Here is a 22,177-nt window from a genome sequence, read left to right as displayed (position 1 = left end):
CGCGAGACGGGGCGAACCCCGCGCTTACCGTGCGTGCTGGCTGCCATTGTTTGTGGTCGACAATGGCAATGCGGCTTCCCTTATGTCGCCCTTGTTTGTATTTATATTAGGGGTCTTGATAATTGTTTCTCACACACCAAAAATAAAGTTAGGCGTATAATTACTCGTTCTAAACAGTTACAATGGCTATAAAAAGCGTGCCCTTGATCTGAACACGCGACATTGCAGTTGGTTTCGTTTTGGCTTCAACCCTTCCAACTGCAAGCGAAGGTGCCGCCGCTTCCCATGCATCCTCCTCAGAACTTACGGCGCTCCGTGGTGTCCAGTGTTGCTGCATCTGTAGGCCATCTTTAAGTTAGAGCTGACAGAGAAAATTTGGCCATGGCGTAACGCTGATGTAAGCTGGAAGCTAGAACCGGTTTGCTTTCGTTGTTTTTTATTTGGTCGGAGAAAATCTGGCAACAACGCACGTTTAACATGGCGCCGGTATTCTTTTGGTTGGGCAAGAAGGTTGGAAGGTGCTCGGTTTGCGAGCACATGTAGCGAAGACGTGACCGGAGACGTGCCCCTGTGATGTTCCCGGACGACGGAAAGCATCATTCGCAATCGTCGTGTGTGCTTGGAAAGCGAAGGGTGTCACCGGGTCCACGAGTCCGCAACCACAAGCCAAGGGTCACGACAGCGCTGCGTTTACTTCGGCGATCTCGTTCTGTTTGGTGCAACGCGGCGATGCGACAAAGAGCTGAAGTGTCCGTGGTGTGTGGTGCAGTGCTTGGAGGTAGAAAGCCACACTAACACGGAGCGCGAATTGGTTGCTGTGGGTTTAGTCCGTCGTAATCAGCTGATCCGGTCCAGCTGGTCCCGGAGGACGCAGCGAGCGTTTTTAAAAGTAAATCTTCCCTCGTTCTGGTTCAAAATGTGGAAGTATACCGACACATACCGTGAGTAAAAAGCTGTGGGCGTTTTCAACAAAATTACGTCGTTTAAATTGAACAATGGACTCGGGATTGTTGTCCTAGATCTGCCGTTTTTATGCTTCGTGTTGGACTGCGTTTGCACAGCGACGCACACAGCTCGAGTAGATGACTCGGTCCTGCAAACGACCGGTAACAGAATTTCATGGAAACTTAAGTCACCACTGATATTTTCCTTTAAATCTCGTGCGAGTTTGTTGCGCTCATCATGCGGTGTGAATAAATTGGGGCAAGATTTCCTACCTGCCCACAGATGCATGAACTGAGACCATTTTTTGCGTGGTGAACATAGTGCTTTTCTTTGTTTTGGAAAGGCGCTGGTGCATTTACTATGGTACAATCACTTGAGAGTTGAGAAATTGGAGAGAGCGAGCAAGCTTTCCCAACTTTGTCTGTTTTCTATGGCACTGCCCTGTTTCAGTTTCAGTAGGCATCTCTAAAAGCGGGTACAAACTGCTCTAAAGCAGGTAAAAAACAGAAGAAGCTTAGGACGGTGCGGACTCCGTGTTTCGCGCTTTTCGTAAGGTGACTGGGTAAATGCTTTTGCGAGGTATGCGGAGTATGCAAGCGATTTTGTTATGCCTGTCGTTTGCGTCTCTCCAGTAAAACGAATAAGATGATCTACAAAGGCGCAATCACAAGCCAAGATTTACGATAGCAGTGCGTTTGCTTCGGTGGTCCGTGTAGTTGTATTTTACTCTGCTCTCTGCAACACCGTGCCATGACGAAGAGCTGGAACGGTCACGGTTTGTGCTGGCCTCCCCGTTGACAGAAACCCGCATCGCCCGCGTCGGCACCGAGTGCGCTTGGGCTGTTGATGCTCACAAGCCACGAATGCTTTCATCCGTGGCTTGTCGCCAGCTGATCCTGCTGCTAAACGGTGAGGAAGCGGCGAGAGTGACCTCTGAAGTGAATGTAGATCCTCGTTCATTCAGTTATCCGGTGTCAAAGTGTGGAAGATGTCCAACGTGTACTGAGGGCGGGAACTACGAGCGTTTTGCCTTGCTTTTATAACCGGAACCAGAGCAACGAGATAACTGCCTTGCGTACTTAAAAATGACGGAAGCAAAACGTTTCAACACGTCGAATACGTCACCGGGGATGTAGGCGAGACGGTGTACACTGTTTAAACGCCTGCAGTATCCACGAGTGGTACCAGGAAAGCGACGTCAGCAGAGAAGGAGCTCGCCATTCAGCATAATGCAGTGCTACGGGCCCGTGTATATTCAAAGTTCGGAATAATAACAACGTGGCAATGTAAAAAAAAAAAAAAAAAAAAAAAAAAAAAAAAAAAAAAGACGCATTAGCGCTTCACAACAGTGATCACGAATAACACCGGCCACGAACTCCCGAGCCCCACCGCTCCACTCAACACCGACACGACAGACGACAACAAACTGCATCAACACGACCCAAAAGTGAAGGCGTCTGCTCCTGTACTGCAACTAGCGGAAGTGAAGTGTTGAGCACATGTCCTTCACAAGAATATATAAAAAAATGCTTTGCGCAAGCATCATTTCCGTTTATTATTAATTATATAATGATAAAATCTTAATAATTAAAAAAAATCTGATTCAAGCTAGTCGGACTGCTCATAACACTGGTCTAGCATAAAAATAACAAAAATTTGAATTTCTTCATGACCGGTTTAGGATTTATTGTCAATACATCATTATCTTTCGCAACGGACTAACATTATAGATTTTGCCTCCATACTTTTTAAATGCAACGAGTTCTTACATACGGCTGTCCATTGCGCTGTGTTTTGTGTCTTCTTTTATAAATCTGTAACGGTCAGCGACTAAATAGCTCACCCGCACATGCCAAGCTTATATACGCCGCGGAGAGAAAAGCATGTTAAGTAGGAAGTGTCGGGCGCAGTGTCGGGTGTTGTGATTGTGTATATGTCGGTGATGTGTAATGCGTGGTATTGGTGTTGTGCGTGATGTATGTAGGGGTAGTGTCTACTTGTGATCGGTCGTAGGCTCGTAGCATATTAACAAACTTTTTTATAGACTGCTAGAAATCCCGCTAGGTGGCGGAAGTTACCGCCCGATTTCAAATAGTTTGCTCGAGTTATTTGTCCATTTAAGTTCGCTTTTCTGTCTGGCGGCTCGATCGTAGGCTACCGTGGCTACCGACGCCGCCGACCGCCGACGACGCACGTACGTATTTTTGCGCGTAGCTACGTCCGCCGCTTGGAGACTGTTTAGTGTGTATAAAAGACATCGAAGGAGAACAAACGCCGTCCTGTGTGCTTTCAATTCAGCCGAAAGGCGCGCGGCTTGCTGGGCTCGTCCCACGCCTGTTCTCGGCTGCTGGCCGCCATGTTTTATGAGCACGCTCAGCCAACACGCTGAACCGTGCTCAGCGGAAGAAAAACACGGCGTATCGTGTTAAGTTTACACAGCACCTCATGTGCAGACGAAAAACACAGATGGCTGCGTGTAAAACGAACACGTTTCGACGTGTCCGCTATGGGACAACGGTTTACACGTCTGGGCGTGTTATTTTTGCTAACAGTGTATATGAAGTCCAGTATGTTGTTATCCTCTTTGTCATTGCGTAGGAAGTTTTTTCGACTTTGCCTGTTTCATAAAGTGAGTCATCATCAGTCGGTGCGAGACCATTTCTTTACATTGCCTAACTATTACTCTTCCCCTCTGGACCATCAGAATAAAGTTCGATCACATCTTGCCAGACAAACACGTTTTTTATTCATTTATCCCGGATCCTTCGAACAACTTGAACCACCTTCCAGCAGATATCGCAACAATACCCTATTATTTTCTTTTTCGCCAACCTTTGTTTACATTTCTGTTTGATGAGCTGACATGAGTCATTTTGTTTTGTTTGTTTTCTTCGTAACAGATGTTGCTTACCGCTTTTGCCAATCTAAGTGTATTTTTGATATTTAAATTTCTTGCCGCATGTTTTTTTTTCCTTTGCCCCTCCTCTCTACAATCCTTCGGCGCTTGAGGGTATGTACAATAAATAAATAAAATAAATAAAAGTTTGTGTGCGTTCGGCATATAAGTTTGATAACGTAGACAATTGTATTTTTTTTTTATTCCAGGCGCCTTCAAAGTTGCGTTCAGCGCGCCATTGGGGTCTTGTTTTCAGCCTCACCTTAGGTGAGAATTTGTATGATGAATACAAAAACGTGTCTTGCAAACTAAGCTTTTTTACATTGTGTGGAAACATTTTTCTACCTCACGTAAAATGTTATGGAAAACAAAAAATAGGCGTGACACCACAATGACCGTCCTTTTCTGAACACACTCTCCCTTCAAGTACAAAACCATTCGTAAACTTTAGTTTTACTCACGGCAGCTGTCTTGCAAGCCGTCTGCGATATAAAAACCATTTCTATCGTATTTTTTTGTAAAAACAGGATAGAAAGTTTATTTGCTGCACGTAGTTCGTATAATTTAACCATCACGAGTTAAAAGTCTCCAAATCATCCATCACGGCAGACGGGTTGAAAGTCTCCAAAAACAACCCACTGAAACCGAACGCCGTGTTTCAGAAAGAACGCCGACTGCCACATTGATGCAAAGGGGACCCTAGCGGAAAAAAAACACTTGCACAATAGGGAGCCCGCCTTGCAGAAAATAATTCAGGTTAATTTCGGGCACACTCGTATGAGTAGCGTGGCTGCGACTTTAGAGCGTGGTGAAATGAGCGGATTTGATGCAAGTGGCACTTCCATATCTGTTATTTGGTACGGCGCTCGGTGAGGTCATATTAAGCAGGAGACACATGAGCGGCAAAAACGGACGCCGTGCGGCAGTTTCCACAGCAACTGCCGCAAACGCTGTGACGTGGACCTATTCCGTGCCGCGACGCCATCGTCCGAGGCACTTGCTATGAAAACTGCCTCACGGCGCTCGGTTTCAACGCGCATGTGTTCCCTGCCTTTGTGCCTCTCCAAACGGGCTGGAGACGATATGCTTAGGTAGTCGTAGTTTCGCAACGTGTTGGATTCTCGCACACCTTTGTATTAGGATAAAGAAGAAAGAATGGCGGCTCAATGCAGGATGCCGAAAGCTGTCACCCCCTGCAAAGCGGCACACGACATTGCACAATGATATGAGTTGCGTGCGAAAACGACATTTGCGACAGCTTCCTCGTTTGCTTACAAACTGACAGTCGCTCATTATCTCGCACAACAACGTACGGCGGATCACAGGGGAATCTTTACGGCCATATAGTCAGCGTTTTTTACACACGGAAGGGTAATGCACCATATTATCGCCGTACTGGGCCGTGTTATCATATCGGCTTATCGGGAATCTCGACACTCGAAAAGGGGCCGTTACAACCATATAATAAAATAAATTCCACTTGAATATAGAAGATAGCGACGTTTTCTTTTCCAACAGACCGCTTTGCAGCTTACCACGAGAACTTGGGCATCTTGACAACTCTTCTCTCCTGAAGTATATGTAAACTATAACTCTCGCGGTCCGATCATGATAAGATTTTCTTCCTGGTGCGAAACAGGGCCACTTATATTAACATTCTCAAAAAAAAAGTAACCTAATTTATATAAAAAAAGCTAGCCATCGTAGAGCGAACTATCGACTAAACTGGTCTTATCTTCATAGAGCGAACATTCACTATATCCAACAGAGATAGCCCAGTTCTTCTCAATAACAATGGGAAAATGAACGGCCGATCTTTATAAGACGCTCTAATTCAAACTAGCGCCAGAACTTGACGCTTAGGTGCCACGCTCTTAGTACCTACTTGACAAGGTGAAAGTCAATTAAAAATTTGAGAACCGCAATCGCAGTAAAAATGCCAGATCGAGAGATGCTCCGTATTATATTATATTGTAGTTGTTGTTACGGGATAATTCTTAATCTTGTGCCAGCCACCTGTATGTGTTCCTTATGTATTTTTATTTCACGCTGTAAGAACCCTGTATGGGTTCACAGTACTAATAAATGAATGCGTGATCGAATGAATGTCGGAAATACTGTGAGTTAGTGTAGTTAAGAATCCTTTCTTACAGCAATATATGTTCATGTCCCTTCCCACCACTGGAAACGACGTCCGCTGCCGTAGGACGTAGGACGTGCGTCGTCAATTTAGGCAAATGGTTGAGAGAAAAAAATCGGACGCCGTCATAAGATTTTTGGGATTCGATCCCGGGCCCACTGCGTGTGAAGCGGGCGCATTACCGCAGAGCTTTGAACTTTTTTTTTTTTTATTGTTTTGTTGACTGTGTAGCATGTCTCAGAGAGATTGCTAGTGACGATAGATGTTTGACCTGCTCAGTATGCCTGAATGGGTATCACCTGGGCCAGTCTTGTGCGGAAGTTATCGAAACCTCCTTTGCAAGCATGGGACAAGCAAAGCGAGAGAGACAAATGGCGTTGTAAAACCTGTCGTACGAAAAATAACAGAGGCAGATCGCAAATCGTAGCGAGTTTTTCGCAGAACACGCCGCCGAATGGTCAAACTGTGGTCTCAGCTCAGCTTCAGTCTTTTAGCGAAAAACTTGATGCTCTGTTGGCAATGAAGTCTAGCGTAGAAACTCTCCTGTCATTGCCCGCTAAGGTCGTCGAACTATTAACATTCAAACCTGCAGTAGAGAGACTAGAAGCTCGCATGCAAAAAATGGAAAGAAAAGTAGATTCGTTATCAGTCAAATACAACTCTGTGCTAGAGGGCACGACGAAAAATGAAAGCAAGATAAGTGTGCTGGAAGGCGAACACGATGAACTGCGGGAAACCGTGAATCGCCAAGTCGAGACAATTCAGCGTATGCGAGACGAAACCCATAACGGAGTACAGTAGACTCGTCTCCCAAACTTGGAAATTCACAGGCTGCATGTTACCAGACGAAAATCCCAGGCAACGAATAAATGATTTAGGAACTAAACCAGGGCTGCCAAATTTTGATGCTAAAAATATTCCAGCAGTGCATCGGCTTCCAGGTAAACCAGGGTCGATTCCAATAGCATTGATTAAGTTTAGCACGAAGGAAGTAACAGATTCCTGGCTAAGCGCGCGTGGCAAGCTGTGTGAGTTTTCTCAGGCTGCTACTCTTCCAAAGCTTTTTTTTAACGACAACCTTACAAAGCAAAACTGTAGATTGTTCTGGTTGGTCACGACGAGGGCAAAGTAAAAACAATACACATTCACGTGGGTGAAGAACAGAAAGATCTTTGCAAGGAAGAGCGTGGGATCATCGCTGTTGCGGATTAACCGAGTTGTAGATTGTGACATAATTGTGTAGATCCTTCCATGGATTGTTTTCATTTCTTAAACTGTTCGTTACATCAAAATAATTTTGAAGAACCTTCGAATATTTCGTTTACTATGTTCCACGTCAATATAAGAGGTATTAGAAAATATTGAAATAAGTTTATGGTGGTAGTCAGTGACTTAGGCACGATCATGGATATTTTTGTTCCAACTGAGATTAATATTAATGAGAAATGACAACTAATTTTTCTATTCCTGGGTATGGTGATTTTGCATTTACAAGACCGTCTGGTAGGAGACGGGACGTAAATGTGTTTATGTCAAAAATATTTGGTACGCAAGTCAAATTGCAATAAAAAAGACACTTGCTGAGTTCATGGGTCTTGAGATAAGCTGCCAATAATTTTCTGTCGTCCTCATTCCAGTCTATCGACCGCCATCAAGTAACGCGAACTTTATTATTGAAGAACTTGATAAAGCGCTACCGGAACTTAGCCCGATAAGTCAGTTACGCTTGGTAGGCGACTTTGATATAAATACCATGCATTCCTGACGCCATATTGTATGCGAAGATCTTAATTTAATGGCAACCTACGGTATCGAAAGCGTAATACAGGTACCAACTCGGGAAGAATAGTTGGACGACAAATTGGTTTCGTCGTGTTTTAACCATATTAATCTAAGAATTTTTGACATTACCGTAAAAGCCGCAGCGATATTCGAAAAATTAGCGGATCGTTACTTTATGGCGTGCCAGATAAGCTCATAATACAAAGTCGACGCCTCCAATAAATCGATAAAAGATATAACAATAACTGATCAAGTGCAGTTCGATAAAATAATAAACCACTACGACAAAGATAATTTTTTTTTTTTTACAGTGGAGCTGTTAAGGGCTAGATTCCTCAGGATCGTGTCCGTGTATGTCGACACAAACCTACCTGAACAGCTACCGCCATCTATAAGCGACGGCGGCAAGCACAGAACGAGTATGGTTTCCGCCGTCGCTCGTAGTGGGCGCGTTGTTGGGAATTCATCGTAGGAAACAGCGCGAAAAACAGACGACGACGAAGAAGAAGCACAGAGTGTATCGAGTACAACTCCGATGGTCTTCCTTCTTCACGAGAGTGGAAAGGCTGAACGATTTTCAATTCGGTAGAAGGCACCAAAGCGGTACGATACGTTAGTCGACTTATTCTCGGAAATTGCACCCCTATGTAAAAAAAAAGGGATAATAAAAATCTTCAATCTGGCCAAGAATGGCTGACGCCAGAAGTTTTATTTGCAATAAATTATAAATACTTCCACTGGAAAGCTGCAAACATTCGCCAAGAAATATATCGCTAAAACGCGACTTTAAGATAGCAAGAAATAAAGCGTTCGCCTTAATTCGTTCCTCTAAAGGCCCGTTCACACTCTTGCGACCGAGTTATACCGAGAGAGACCAGACCGGTTTTTAAGCCTCTTGCGACTTCTTAGGACCAGCTCCGCTGCAGCGGATCCGTTCCTAAGAAGTCACAAAAGGCTTAAAAACCGGTGTGGTCTCTTTCGGTCGAAGTCGGTCGCAAGAGTGTGAACGGGCCTTAAGCGTAGATATTTCAGAAATAAATTTGAAAACAGACGTTTTGATACCGCGAAAACTTGGGAGTTAGCCAATTACGTTCGAGGAGAACAAAACATCTTTTGATTGATGACGTGATGATGATACATAAGTCTTTTACGCCTGTTACGCAAAACACGATTAATGACTTCAACACCTTTTTGCTCGTATCTCCTGGGTAGACTGCGATAGTCACGACGCAACTAATGTTACACTGAGTGTGCATAAAAGAGACTTCAATTTTTATTCCCTCGCTATCGGAAGGTGAGCTACGTGATTATTTATCTTAATTCGAAGAAATAAAATCACCGGGCTTCGACGAAATACGCAAACGGGATCTGCAAAGAAACTTTCAGAGACTAAAACATGCACTTTAAGTAGTGCTGAATGGTGTAATTGAGACAGGAAATTGGCCAGCAGGAATAAAAACAGACACCGTATTTGCTCAAGTGATAGGCGCACTATTTATGAACAAGGCCTTTGCGTCTGCTTTCCCACAGAACACATATACAGCGAATCATTGCGTCGCGCATAAATAACATAGCGAATAACCAGATCGAGAACACGATTCTCCATACAAATGCAATCTATACAGATGGTATCTTCGCACGAAAACGTCATCTCTGTCCTGTAAACAGCTGAACTCATGCTGTAAATCGCGGTGATTGGCAATCCGCGTGCTCCGCGGAAAAGCGAACACTCAGTTTTTCTTCATAAAAAGTGCGGCTATTACTGGAGTAAATACGGTATTGTGAGAGTGCTGCATAAAGGAGGTTCTGTGAGAGACTTTAAAAACTACCGCCCAATATCTATGCTGTCGTGCATTGCACAATTACAAGGAAAAAGATTGTTAAAGGTAATGAGCACTTTTTCAGAACGGTTCGATTTATTCTCCAATCACCAGTACGGTTTTGTCTCTGAACAAGAAACTCAAGCTTTATTAGAAACATTTACCGATTGCCTACACGCAGGTATTGATAAAAATTTGTACGCTTGTGCAGTGTTTCCTGGATGCGTCAAAAGCTTTCGATAGCATAAATGACGAAATACTGTGTTCAAATGTATACCAACTCTGTTTTAGGGGCCCGTTCTTTTCGCTTTTAAAAGGGTACCTTTAAGAACGATCCCAAGTCGGGGCTTTTAAAAATCGCGAAAGTTTTGGAATTTTTATGACTGCCTGAGTGCCGCAAGGCTGAGTTCTGTTGCCTTTGTTGTTTTACCTTTATGTAAACGATCTTCCTAATGATAGCTCCGAATGTAGAATATACTAATACGCAGACAACACGGTTTTGATGTCATGTAACGCGGATTATCCCGTTACCGTTCAAAAACTTCAAAAATTTCTCATTGTCACAAAAGAATGGTTTTATGTTAACTTATTTAAAGTGAATGCTTCGAAGACAAATCTTGTTTGTTTTAGGCGCCCGCTCAAGCAGGAGGATCTGTCAGATACCGCAGCGCTGTATACTTTCATCTGTAGCTCTGGTAGTTGCGAACTTCTTCAGTACGTGAAATCGGTAAAATACCTGGGAATTTCCTTCGACAGTGACTTGTCATGCTGTACTTATTTGACGTATTTATGTAAAAAACTAAGAAGCCTGTCATGTTGCCGTAACGTTGTAAAAATGGTCTTTCCCTTTCTGTTAGAAAAATTATAACACGAGCCTTGGCATATAGTTACGTATAGTTACTTACGGTACAGTATAACCATTTTTTTTTCAGCCTGCTTCCCTCATTGGCGCGCCAGAGCAAATTCTTTATTAGAAGGTATTTTGAAAAGTGTTGCGTTTGGTAGGCCGGATGTTTTATTATATACATGTATATCTGTCGAACTTCAACTCCCGTCTTCGAGGGACTTTTTGAAGGAGCAGTCGTCCTCCGGCACTTCTGGCGGTCTGTTTTTAGAACGCCATGTCTACAGCAGGTATCAATGAGACCATCACTTCGTTCCGATGTGACGCGCACCAGAACAAGGCATGGTGAGCGTACGCGAATGTTCTTTGTACCACGTGTTTTCAACAACCTAACAGGATCATTGCTTTCGATAACATCTAAAAAGAGAATTAGAAAAAGCACTGCGAAACTTAGGGCAGTGATTAGGAATTTTCCGTTTCATTGTGCTATCACGTATCACATTTATTGCTGTTTATTCTTTTCTTTGTCAAACATTTTTAGTACTTCTGAAGCATGTTTTTGAGGGTAAATAAATACACCGAATTTTGAATTGTGCCGTGACTTTGCTACCTGCCGAGTTAGGTACACAAGCCCCTGAGGCTTATACCGGCTCGTTAGTTGTATTTTGGACATCGTTACTCATGAAAATAAAGATATGTTCTATGATTGGGACTCTGCGGCGTCGAAGCGGACGGTCTCGGGTTTACATTCAACGGAACAAAATCTGGAATTATGGTTTTTCTTTGTGTTTTTTTTAAACGACGTCAAGGGAGATTGTTTAAAACTTCAGAGCATAGATAAAGATATGGTGGAGAAGCACCAATATATGGGAGTGAGGATCAACGAAGGAAAGAAATACCTCGAGGAATATGAGAGACATATAATTGGTAAGGGTAAAATGAATTCGGCCATCATGAAACACAGGACGCTATGAAACTTCAATAGATATGAAGTGGTGCGGGGAGGATGGAAAGGAGTAATGGTGCCAGGATTGACCTTTGGTAACACGGTCGTTTGCATGAGTTGTCAAGTTCAGGCGAGATAGGAGATAGGACAAAGGAGCGTTGGCAGAATAGTTCTAGGGTAACGTGGGAACACTCCAAACGAGAGAGTGCGGGGTGCTATCGGCTGGTCATTGTTTGAGAACAGAAAGGCAGTGTGTACAATGCATTCTGACAAAAGACTTACAGACATAGAGGGCGCGTGGTGGGCACATAAAACATATAAATACCTTGATATGAGTAGTCTGAACACGAAATAGACGAAACGGACACTAAAAGCTTAGGTTGAAATTCGTGCAGGCGGGCAATGGGGTGGAGCAAACGCGTTCAGTGTAAAAGGCAGTTAATGAGGCAGATATAGGGAATTGCGATGAGAAAATGCAGGCGGAGTCAGCTTTAAGGATGTATAGGTCACAAAAGCAAGAAATAACGACATAATGTTTATTCGATAATTTAAGCGGGAGCGCTCTACCGTTTGAGGCGAGGACTGGTGTCTAAAGAACAAAAAGTATAGTGCCAAATTTGAAGACACAGATACAAGGTGCGCGTTATGTAAGGATGAAACGGAAACAATTGAGCATTTTATTTTAAAATGTGAGGAGCTTAGTCCTGTCCTTCCCGATCGGGCGACAAACGTACCAGTGGCCACCAGTTTCTCTGGAGAAGATGGAAGGGTGGATTATAGAAGAGTAGAGGCAACGAAAAGGAGGTTGGAGTTCTGGAGAAAATCACCTAAGTAAAATAGAAGGAGCAAGTAACTAACACAGTTGGGGGAGAAACGGGAGAGAGAAAAATAGACACTACCTCCATTGTGGCTCCGTCTTGAAGTCTCAACCCTGTCCCCCAGGGCGTCTGGTGTTAGGTGATGCCGACAAGGTTCCACCTACAGAATACAATAGGGGACTCCCTTGCGGGGTAAACAAGGCCAAAGGTCTGCCTGGCGATCATCCTCATGGCCTGGGGATAAAGAAACACATTGGCTTTTAAGGGGAAAGGGAGAATCACGTCTTTGGTATTGTTTTTAGTCTACACTGTTAGAAAATTCCATCAATCTACGTGGAAAAACCGAATAGAACATGTCCCGTTTTCTGGAAATGCATACAATGTGCTGTTTGCTTTCAAAAACGGGAACTGTACCATATGCATTGGAATGTGCTATTTAGGCAATAAGTATGAGCTTATCGGTATAAATAAAAAAAGCCTTACAAGACTACAGTTTATAGTCGGTTCAACTGGTATAAGCGAATTGAACGCGCCCAAAAGTGCCGGATATCCAGCAATTTTTATGGAACTCTATCAGACCGCGGAAGTGCAGTGCCCGTGAGCCGTGTTACGCCGCGCGCAGGAAGACATCTCTCACCCGCGCATGCGCAAGCCGCTGCCGGCCGGCGTGGGCCCGCGAGCTGCGGAGTGCTGCTGCCCGTTCGGAAGGCGAGTTCGACGTTGTTATCGCGTCGTCAGAGGCGTTCAGCGGTGCGCAGACGGCTTTGTTTTTCAAGGTACGTATACGTTAAGTTGTTCCTAACGCAGTGTTATTTTACTATCTCTAAGGGTGTCGTATATTCCAAGTTCAGGATGCCCAGCGTGTAGCGTCTCGTCTTCCCAGCTGCATAAAGCTAGGCCTTTTATAGTTCCTGATTCGGGGCGGCATACTGCCCGACCCTACTTAGTACTGATGGTATGCTGCGCTGGGCGTAGTTACGCGGAAAAAAACTGGAGAAATGAAGTTAATGCAGAAGGACAGACAAAAACATGCATGAATTGGCGCAGACTAACAACTGTTTAACTTCTTTCTCTTTTTTCTCCCCCGACCCGTATTTCCAAAATTGCGGCTAAGAAAACGAATGGTTGATGTCTTGAATTTGTTGGCTTCTGAACTTGATGGTGTTTGCTGTAGCTGCCTCTTTGATATACGAACTGGATGGTGTGTTTTTGTAGCGTTTACCTGGGGCCTGATGTTTGCTCCGACAAGTTTGGTATCTTATTGAGTAGATCTATTTCTTCTTGTCGCAAAGCCAGTGATGGCTCACTGACGCACGCTCCGTGTCTACCCGAGGCCATGTGAAAAGCCTCGATTATTTCACTCTTTGTTCTGTCCTTTGATCTGGCCAAGATGGAAGTAGTGTCAAGGAGAGCTTTGCAGTTGCATTTTGAACAATGCGCTGCAAGGTTGCCAGGTGCTTGCAGTTGTCCGCATGCATGGTTGTGCTCCCTTAGTCTCTCGTTAAAGGAGCATTGCAACAATTTTTGTACTTTGCGCAAATACCGCTTAAAACGGATCCCTAACGTTAATGACCTATGAAACACGCGTTCGTTTTTCACCCCACGCAATAGAAGTCCCAGAAAAAAATTAAAGAAAAACGAGCAGCGTTCACCCCCTCAACTCGCAGCCAGAACAAGCGGCCACGTGATCTGGAGCCGATTATATGCCGCCAGTGTTGATCATAGCCACGCGCTGGGGTTGGCAAAGCGCAGGACACGCGCTGAGTTCCAGACATTGTTATGGCTCGGCTGTTGTCGTCGTTGCAGCGATTGGACACGGGTCACAACCCGAATGCTTCTCGAGCTAGCAATTGTCACGAGCCCAAGTCTAGTGCCCACGCAATGCTCGGGTCCAATCTATGAACCGCATTCAAATATCGTCACTTGGGTGTACTGCGATCCCCGAGTTACGTCATCAAATTTCGCAAAGGAGAGATTGAATGAAAATGATCGCTTTTGTCCTTGAAATTACACCGCAACAAAGGAGTTTCTTGGCCAATGGCGTTGCGTGTGAGTATCCTTGAGTCCCAGGTGTGCCAGTAAGCTCGTGTAGAGAGAAAAACATTCCAATTGAATATCGTTGCACAGCTCCTTTAAGGCATCTCCCAGTCTGCCCGACGTAGGATCTTCCACACGACAGTGGTATTTTGTATACCACACCTTCGACACATTCAACAAATTTGCTCCTGTGTTTCACTTGACACAGTGCCTTGCTGTTAGTCTCGTCCACTTCATTGTTGGCCTTCTTGCATAATCCTTTGAGCCTGAAAGGGGCAGATAGTGACACTCTGACTTCGTACCTTGCGGCGATGTTCCTCTGCTACTCGACCGTGTGAGCGATCTTGGCAGCTTGCTAAATATGCGGTGAAATAAGGATGGCACCTGCTTGATGCAGAGAAATAGTGCAGGCTTTTGCATCTTAGGAATAGTAACGCATTATCGTGCGATATTTTGAGTCGCCGAGTAAACTTATCCGCGCTGAGCCAGTAATCAATCATCGTCGTGGTAATACTCGTGTGCATGCCGCGGATGCTCCGGGCGTTTTGCGTACTAAATTCATGCCATTTTTTTTCAGGACTGATATTTCCTAAATAACTTGAGCTTCTGATAAACGAATTTACTTCGAAACTACCCCGGTCGAGTTGAAACCTTTATTGTAATAGGTGGTATTCACTGGACGCCACATCGGAGCTCTCTGAACGCTGCGCATGCTCAGAGTGAACTCCCGCTTATGGCCTGAGGACACCCTTTTTATGTAGAGTAATGCTACATGCACGACGTCGTGCAGCTGAACCGGAAGTGGCTGTACGCACGACGCACGTTGATGTTCTTTGATTGGACGACCCGAATCCTGGCCATAGTGGCAGAGCTTCGCTCTGCCATTAAAATTACTGCAGAGCCCCTCAAACAAATATTTTCGCCCCATCATGACCTAGCCAACCTCGCAATTCACGAGCTTGCTCATGAATATGCGACCAGAGTCGCGCATTATGCATGCAGCCTCACACATTCAGGAGCATGCTCGTGAATTGTAATTGGGTTTTGAATGTCAAATTAACTTTTTTTTTTTTTTTTTTTAGGATAGGATTTGACTTGATTTCATCGCTTATCAAGTTCATTCACCTCAACGGAGTGCAATTTCTCCTTGTGAATTAAAGGAAAATACTGTATATATATCGGAATAAAGCGATAAAACTCATGGATATACGTTAACCGGAAGAAACTGAGAATCTCCTCCCCAGATAAAAACTGAAAAGGTGTGCCATGTTTGAAAACAATATAACTCCCGAAGTCCTAGGTATTAATGCTCTCAAACACAGTTAAAATCATAAACGTTCGGTTCAGCGTTCCTTTATGACTAAAAAACTCGACTTTTTTTCAGGCAGAAGCATCTTCGACTGCCACTAGATGGCACCAGGTGCTTCGAAGGAGTCAGCTTCCTCTCTGCCATGGAGCTGATATACGCCACATACCTAAAGTACCCTGCTGAGCTGCGTTGAAGTTCGTTTAAAGGTAACTATAGATGTGCCTTTCAGTTATGAAAATGTGCGCTGTGAATTTGCTTTGGAAAAATGTATCGTATGGACAGTTGTAATTCCTTCAGGTGGTAGAATTGTCTAGTGGATATTGCATTTCATGAAGAAATAAATAGGCGATTTTTTTGTCTGGGAAGCAGCAATAACTGCTAAATACTTTTTGACAGCGTTAATGACATAATAGGCCGTTAGCAATAAATTATGTAGCTAATTTGTTATCGTGTCCTTGCCAACATTCTAAGCAGTTTGGCATACTTTTGAATGATGGTGTGCTCTTCAACGTATTTCCGGCAAAACCAATTTGGCTCAAAATTAGAAATTTCGAAAACTGTAATCGACTTATTTTTCGCAAGAACCTAATTTTCGCAAATCGCCTACAATTTGAAAAAAAAAAAAAAATGTCCCGCGAACAATTCTGGTACAATGTAAACACATTGGATACTATATTGAGATCCCACCGCATCGTGAAAATTAGAACCCGCAAATTATTCCAAAACTTCAACTTTGACCTCAATCGGGAAATATTGAGCCCTCGAAACATATTTCGTTTACATTATATAATATGGTACAAGTCAAAAAAGTTCAAATTCTGTTTTCATTTGGCAATGTGCAATGTTTCCGAAACTTATAGGAACACACCAACTGTTCATTACCTCATAAAAGTGCTAACTTGTCGGTGGCCGAACGACAACTATAACATGTTGCTTAATGCAACAATTTTGTACGCTACGTCATGGATTGATGTAATCTCCAGAGGTAATACAGTAGCGTGTTCCTTTGGTGAGTACTGTACATATACAGGGCGTTTTTTTTTTTTATTCTTACAGATTTGTTTAAAGAAAGCCATGAAAGCTACACTTATTCGGTTTCTGCGAGCGAGTTATACGCCAATGGGGACATTATGTGGGTGGCTAATCTTTGCGATTAGTCGGCTAATTAATTAAAATTTGTTAAATAACTTTTTAATTAGTAAAAATAGACATATGGTTCCAATTAGAAACTTGCTGAGCGTTATCGAAAACCACTAAATCAGTCATTTTTAGAAAGACTTTCAGCGCGTGAGAAGCGTAGTAGTGCATTTAAGTTACAACTCGTGGAGCACATACAAAGCTAGCTGTTGCGGTAAGGCGCCTGTGCGATTTTTCTGTCTCTTATTTAGCCCCAGCCTTCTACCTGCTCCACGAGTAGTAACTTCAGCGCACTGTTGCTCTTTTCACGCGCTCAAAGTCTTTCTAAAAATTATTGATTTAGGGGTTTTGGACGACGCTCAGCGAATTTCTAATTGGAACCATATGACTATTTTCAGTAATTAAAAAGTTAATTAACGAATTTTAATTAATTAGCCGACTTATCGCGAAGATGAACCACCCCCAAATGCCCCCTGGGCGTATAACTCACTCGTACAAATCGGATAAGTGTAGCTTTCATAGCTTTTTTTTTTTTTTTAACAAAACTGTAAGAAAAAAAAAAAAAAACGCTCGGTGTAGCAGACGCATAACGATTCCTCAAACGTATTGTAGTATTCCCATGCAGATATTAAGGGTTTCATTCAGCTTGGTCACACGTTCGCTGAGGCATTGTCAATTACATTAAACAAAGTGTCTAACTTTCGGCAGCAATTCGGAAAGAAATATGTTTTGTAGAGCAGCATATTAGCGTTAGCATTTGTGTTTGTTTGGCACGTTCAACAGCAACCTGGAACATGTTGTACCATGTTTTTGTTGAAACTTCGAACTAAGGAAGGCAAAGGCCTGATGTTAACGTGCTGCTTTATAGACACCCTTATTCACAATTCGCTTGAAAATATTCGTTGCTCACATTAATTGGATGTGCTGCAGTAACTGCGTGACCTGCTTGGGAGGACCGTTTCTCTGTAAGTCATATTATTATGTTGCAATATAATGAAAGAATCAGTATGAATCTGGTATTCAGATACATTGTCATATAGAACCAATACTAGAACTTGTGCATCCTACGGAGCATGCAACTTATATTTTAATCCGCCTTAGTATCGATCGGCTTCAAATACATGAGCCCTTGTTCTGCAGGGGCACACGAATATACCTGTGACCGGGCTATGCTTATCAGTTAGAATAAGTAATATGAACCAAAAGACATGAATGTTCAGCATTCTAATAATGGGTGTATCTCAAAACGTCCCATTCGCATTTGAACCCTGCACATTTTGTCCTATTCTCATTTGGTCCTTCTCGTTTGAACCTTCTCATAAGATCCGAGTCGTGTTTTTCGCAACTGGGCCCATTCTCATTTTGCCCGTTCGCCCTAAGACCGAATGGCATTACTTCGGAATGCTTCTAACGTTGTTATGCCTTCGCGGCTTTGTTGATGAGCCTTACCTTGCTTGGGCCCCCAACATACCATTAGGTATATGTTATGTGTAGAGGTGCGCACTGAGAATCGTACAATGACGCGTCCTTCCCTTCCTCTAAGCAAACGAAAAAAAAAAGCGATGAACATTTAATTTGGAAACTTTGTTTGAACAGAAATAGCATACATATTAGCAGTGGTTCTCAACCATTGATGTTTCGCGGACCCCTTGTAGAAAGGCGGAGATGATGGAGGACCCCGCTCGGGGTGAGGGGAATAGAAAGGTATAGGCTATCATGATAATGATTTAATAAATGGATATAACTAATTGCTAGTGTAAAGTAGACTTATCTCATTGACACACGCACGAGAGTACTCACCCAAAAATTGGAACGTTTCTTAACGACGTGAAGAAAGACAACTAATATTGTCGTGCTTGACTGATAAGACATGCTTCGCGGACCCTTATAGATGCCTTCGCGACCCCCATTTGAGAACCACTGCAATATAGAAGTGGTGGCATTGTCCCAGGTCGAGAGACCCTAAAAAACGTGACATTTCGGAATATGATCTGGCTGCGATAAATACTTGGTCATTGGTTATTGTCAGCTAGTAGCTTTTCGTGACGATCTCGACGCACTGCTAAAATCCTTGGCAGAGAGAGTATGCCTGTAGCGTGGCGCACACACACGCACACGCACGAAATATATCAATGTACTTATTAATATAACCCCCCCCCCCCAAAAAAAAAAACTATTTTCGTATAGAACGAGTCAAGTGCGACGGGTCAAAGCGAGATATTTTTGAGAATAGCTGTTTTGAAAAGGGCCAGGTGAAAAGGGCGAAACGAGAACGGACTCAAATGAGGAGGGTTGAAATGCGAAGGACGAAACGGGAAAGGACCAAATGCGCCAGGTCCAAGAGAGAAGATCTTTTTGAGAATGGTTGTTTTGAGAAGGGCCAAGTGAGAAGGGCGAAACGAGAACGGGCTCAAATGATAACCTCCCTCTAATAATAACCAGAATATTCTGCTTAAGCACTTCAGGCAAGTTTTTTTGTAATATTGCATTTACTGGTACTGTGAATTCCCTTTTTTTAACCGAAGTATCGTTGGGTACAACTTTACTAGACAGGCGAGCTGGTTAATATGACATTCTACAAACCGAGATGGAGGCTTCGAAGACATACGTTTCAATTGAGACGGATGTGTTCGTCCTTCTTTGTAGCCTCCGTCTCGGGTTGTAGAATGTTTGAGCGTTGTGTGCTGACGCAAGATCCGAAATGTGTCCAGTTATTACTGAGAACTGATGCCAGTAAGCTGAATCGTTTTTTTTTTTTTTTTTTTTTTTTTTTTGTGTACAATCCCAATTCGTCTTGATGCAAGGATCAGACTTGGAGGCTCATGGTGTGTGCACGGACTGTCCAAATTAAGGGCGTGTCTCGGCTTGAAAGTATACACGTTTGCAAGTCTGGCTTCAGGGCGCTGCCATCTTGCTTGGCTGGGGTGCGCTTGGTCAAGTCATAATACGATTACGAAGCCTTGCTAAGGCGTCGTAATCGGATTATGGCCGTGCCCAAGAGCGCACCCCACTGAGGAATATGGCGGCGCCCTGAGACCGGACTTGCAAACGTGTATACTATAGACGAGGTTTAGAATTTGTCCAGATTAGATTACTAACCGATAGAGAAGTTAAAGAAGGAGCCAGGAACTAACTTCTGTTATACATCCCCCTCTAAGAAATCCCACCCATTATTTATATTATCTTCTTTTTCAGGCGACTTGTGGCAATGAACTCGCAGGAGGGGTCCCGGCAGTCGTCAAGAAAAGTTGCTCTGGTGCATCTGAAGGCGCAGGGAGCCCTCCAAGGGTTCTCGAAGTTCCAAAAGAAGTGGAAAGAAACTTTGGTGCTTGTTTAGATTAATCTTTCTTTTCTATTGTTAATATTACAATTTGTTGTATAGGCCAACATGGTTCTTTTCGAGATGTAGCATGTCAGCATAATTTTTGGTCACATTTTTTTAGGAGACTGCTCACTTTGATATTTTTTTTATGGCTGAGCTGCACCCCAAAATATTTGCGGCATGAACTGTGTTTTTTATTTTTTTATTGTGTATCTGCTTTAGTCATTTAAAAGAAAAATAAATGTAAACATTTTTGAAGCAGCAAACTGTTCAGTCTTCTTTGCAATGGGTCCGTTGCTATGGGTTGGAACCAAAAGGATCAAGCGTGAACTTAGTTTGATAACGATTTTTTTACAAATGTTTATCTGCCTTTCTCCCCGTCACTACATGTGCAATGCTCTCTAAACTTGACGTAGCATGTGAACACTTTCTCATGGCATTCCTGGCTGTTCTATTCAGTATATATGTCACAGGTTCATTGTTCTGTTTTCAGGATAGTGCTCGCATTAGATACGACAGTTCAAATTTTCCATACATACAAGTTTGGGGAACATTTGCGCATTGCAGGTAATTTTATGTTGCAAAGACGTGCATCAAGTTGCGCCTGCAAACTGCCAGGACATTCCTGTTTTGCATGTCGCATATCAACTTTTTCAAGGAGGAGCTTGGCATGTGACATACAAAGCCCGGATGTACTCATGAATAGCGGCAGTAACATAAAATGGGGCGAGTACTATCACAAACAAGACTGAACTTTTTCCGTACGTACAAGAAATGTAACCTGTGTCGTTTTGGACGCATTGGAACATGTAATGTACTTCGTAAAAATGGTACATGTTCTGGCATGGCTTGCAACAGAACATGTGCTGCTGTGTGCCACGATGGTACATTTCCTGTAGCATACAGTACTTGTTCCGTGATGATGGTGTAGGGAACTTGTTGTGGCTGCCCATACAGCAACAACATGTCCCGTACTAAAGAAGTATGGAACATGTTCTGTAGTCCGGTAATACAGTACATGTTGTGGCAACAAGGTTAACATGTATGTGTCCCATATTTTGACAGGAGTTTTTCTAACAGTGTAGGTGGCGCAAGCTGCACCTGTTATAAAGAGTACAGTCGTTATTATCCATTCATCCATCCATTCTGCGGAAGGCAGGAATTCACACTTTGGAGTGTAGACCTTGTTCCTTCGTTCCTAACTGATTACAAGCCATTTCATGGTGTCCAATTACTGCTCTGGAAGCTCGATCCAGCACCCGCGCAGCAGCACGAAACATTGAGACTCCCTCCATTGAGTTTTGTGTTTGTTTTGACCGTTTTTTTTTATTGTTACATGTCTTCGGTTACTATGGAAGATCTTCACCATCTCGCCTGTGTTTTTACGCTTTCTTCGACGAAACCAATGCTCGGCGGTGGCTATTTTAAGACTGCCCGCTTCACCAGCAAGCCTGCCTTCCACTGACGTCATGGCACGGAAAAGTGCGGGTATATTTGAATGTTGGTTTTGGCATCATTTTCCCTTACCGATTTGACCATGGCTATTCTGAACTTTGCAATTCTAAATGGAATACCGGAAAGGGTAAAGGCCGATCCGGAAATATAGTCAGTCTGGGTAGCTCAAAAAACGTAGGAGCACCCCTTAAAAAGCCGTTAAAAAGAAAAAAAAAATTTTTTCAAGAAGTTTGGTTGGGACAAGCGTGTCAAAAAAATAAATTGTACGCGAATTTGTTCAGGGCAATGTTGACGGCGAGACATTTTTTTTTTAATTCTTCGCGTGAAGTCCATGACGTCACGGGTCATTCTGGAATGACCATCTTGGTCGTGAAGGCGAAGCCGATCCCCCTCTCCTCCACGCGCCCGAAATGCCGAGAGAGAAAACAAGTGGAAAGGAGTCGACCGCCGACTAAATCGCGTCTCGCGCCGTCAATATGGAGTTTTAGAATAACGTACGCAATCTTAGCGCACGCTAGCGCTAAATTTAGCGCCTACGTTAGCGCACACTACGCAAAAGAGTTTTAGAATGGTGTTTCTCCGCCACCACGCAAAAGCCCAAGCATCTCGTGCTTGCGACGCCACCAAGATACAGTTAAAATTTTTATTTCATACACAAAGTGCTGTAACTTTAGAAAAAAAAAACAAGTTTTTTTCTTTTTTTTGTTCAGAGTAACATTTTAGGTT

Source organism: Ixodes scapularis, unplaced genomic scaffold (genome assembly GCF_016920785.2).
Source record: "Ixodes scapularis isolate PalLabHiFi unplaced genomic scaffold, ASM1692078v2 PGA_scaffold5__190_contigs__length_132052651, whole genome shotgun sequence".
NCBI lineage: Eukaryota > Metazoa > Arthropoda > Arachnida > Ixodida > Ixodidae > Ixodes > Ixodes scapularis.
This window is presented reverse-complemented; position numbering follows the sequence as displayed.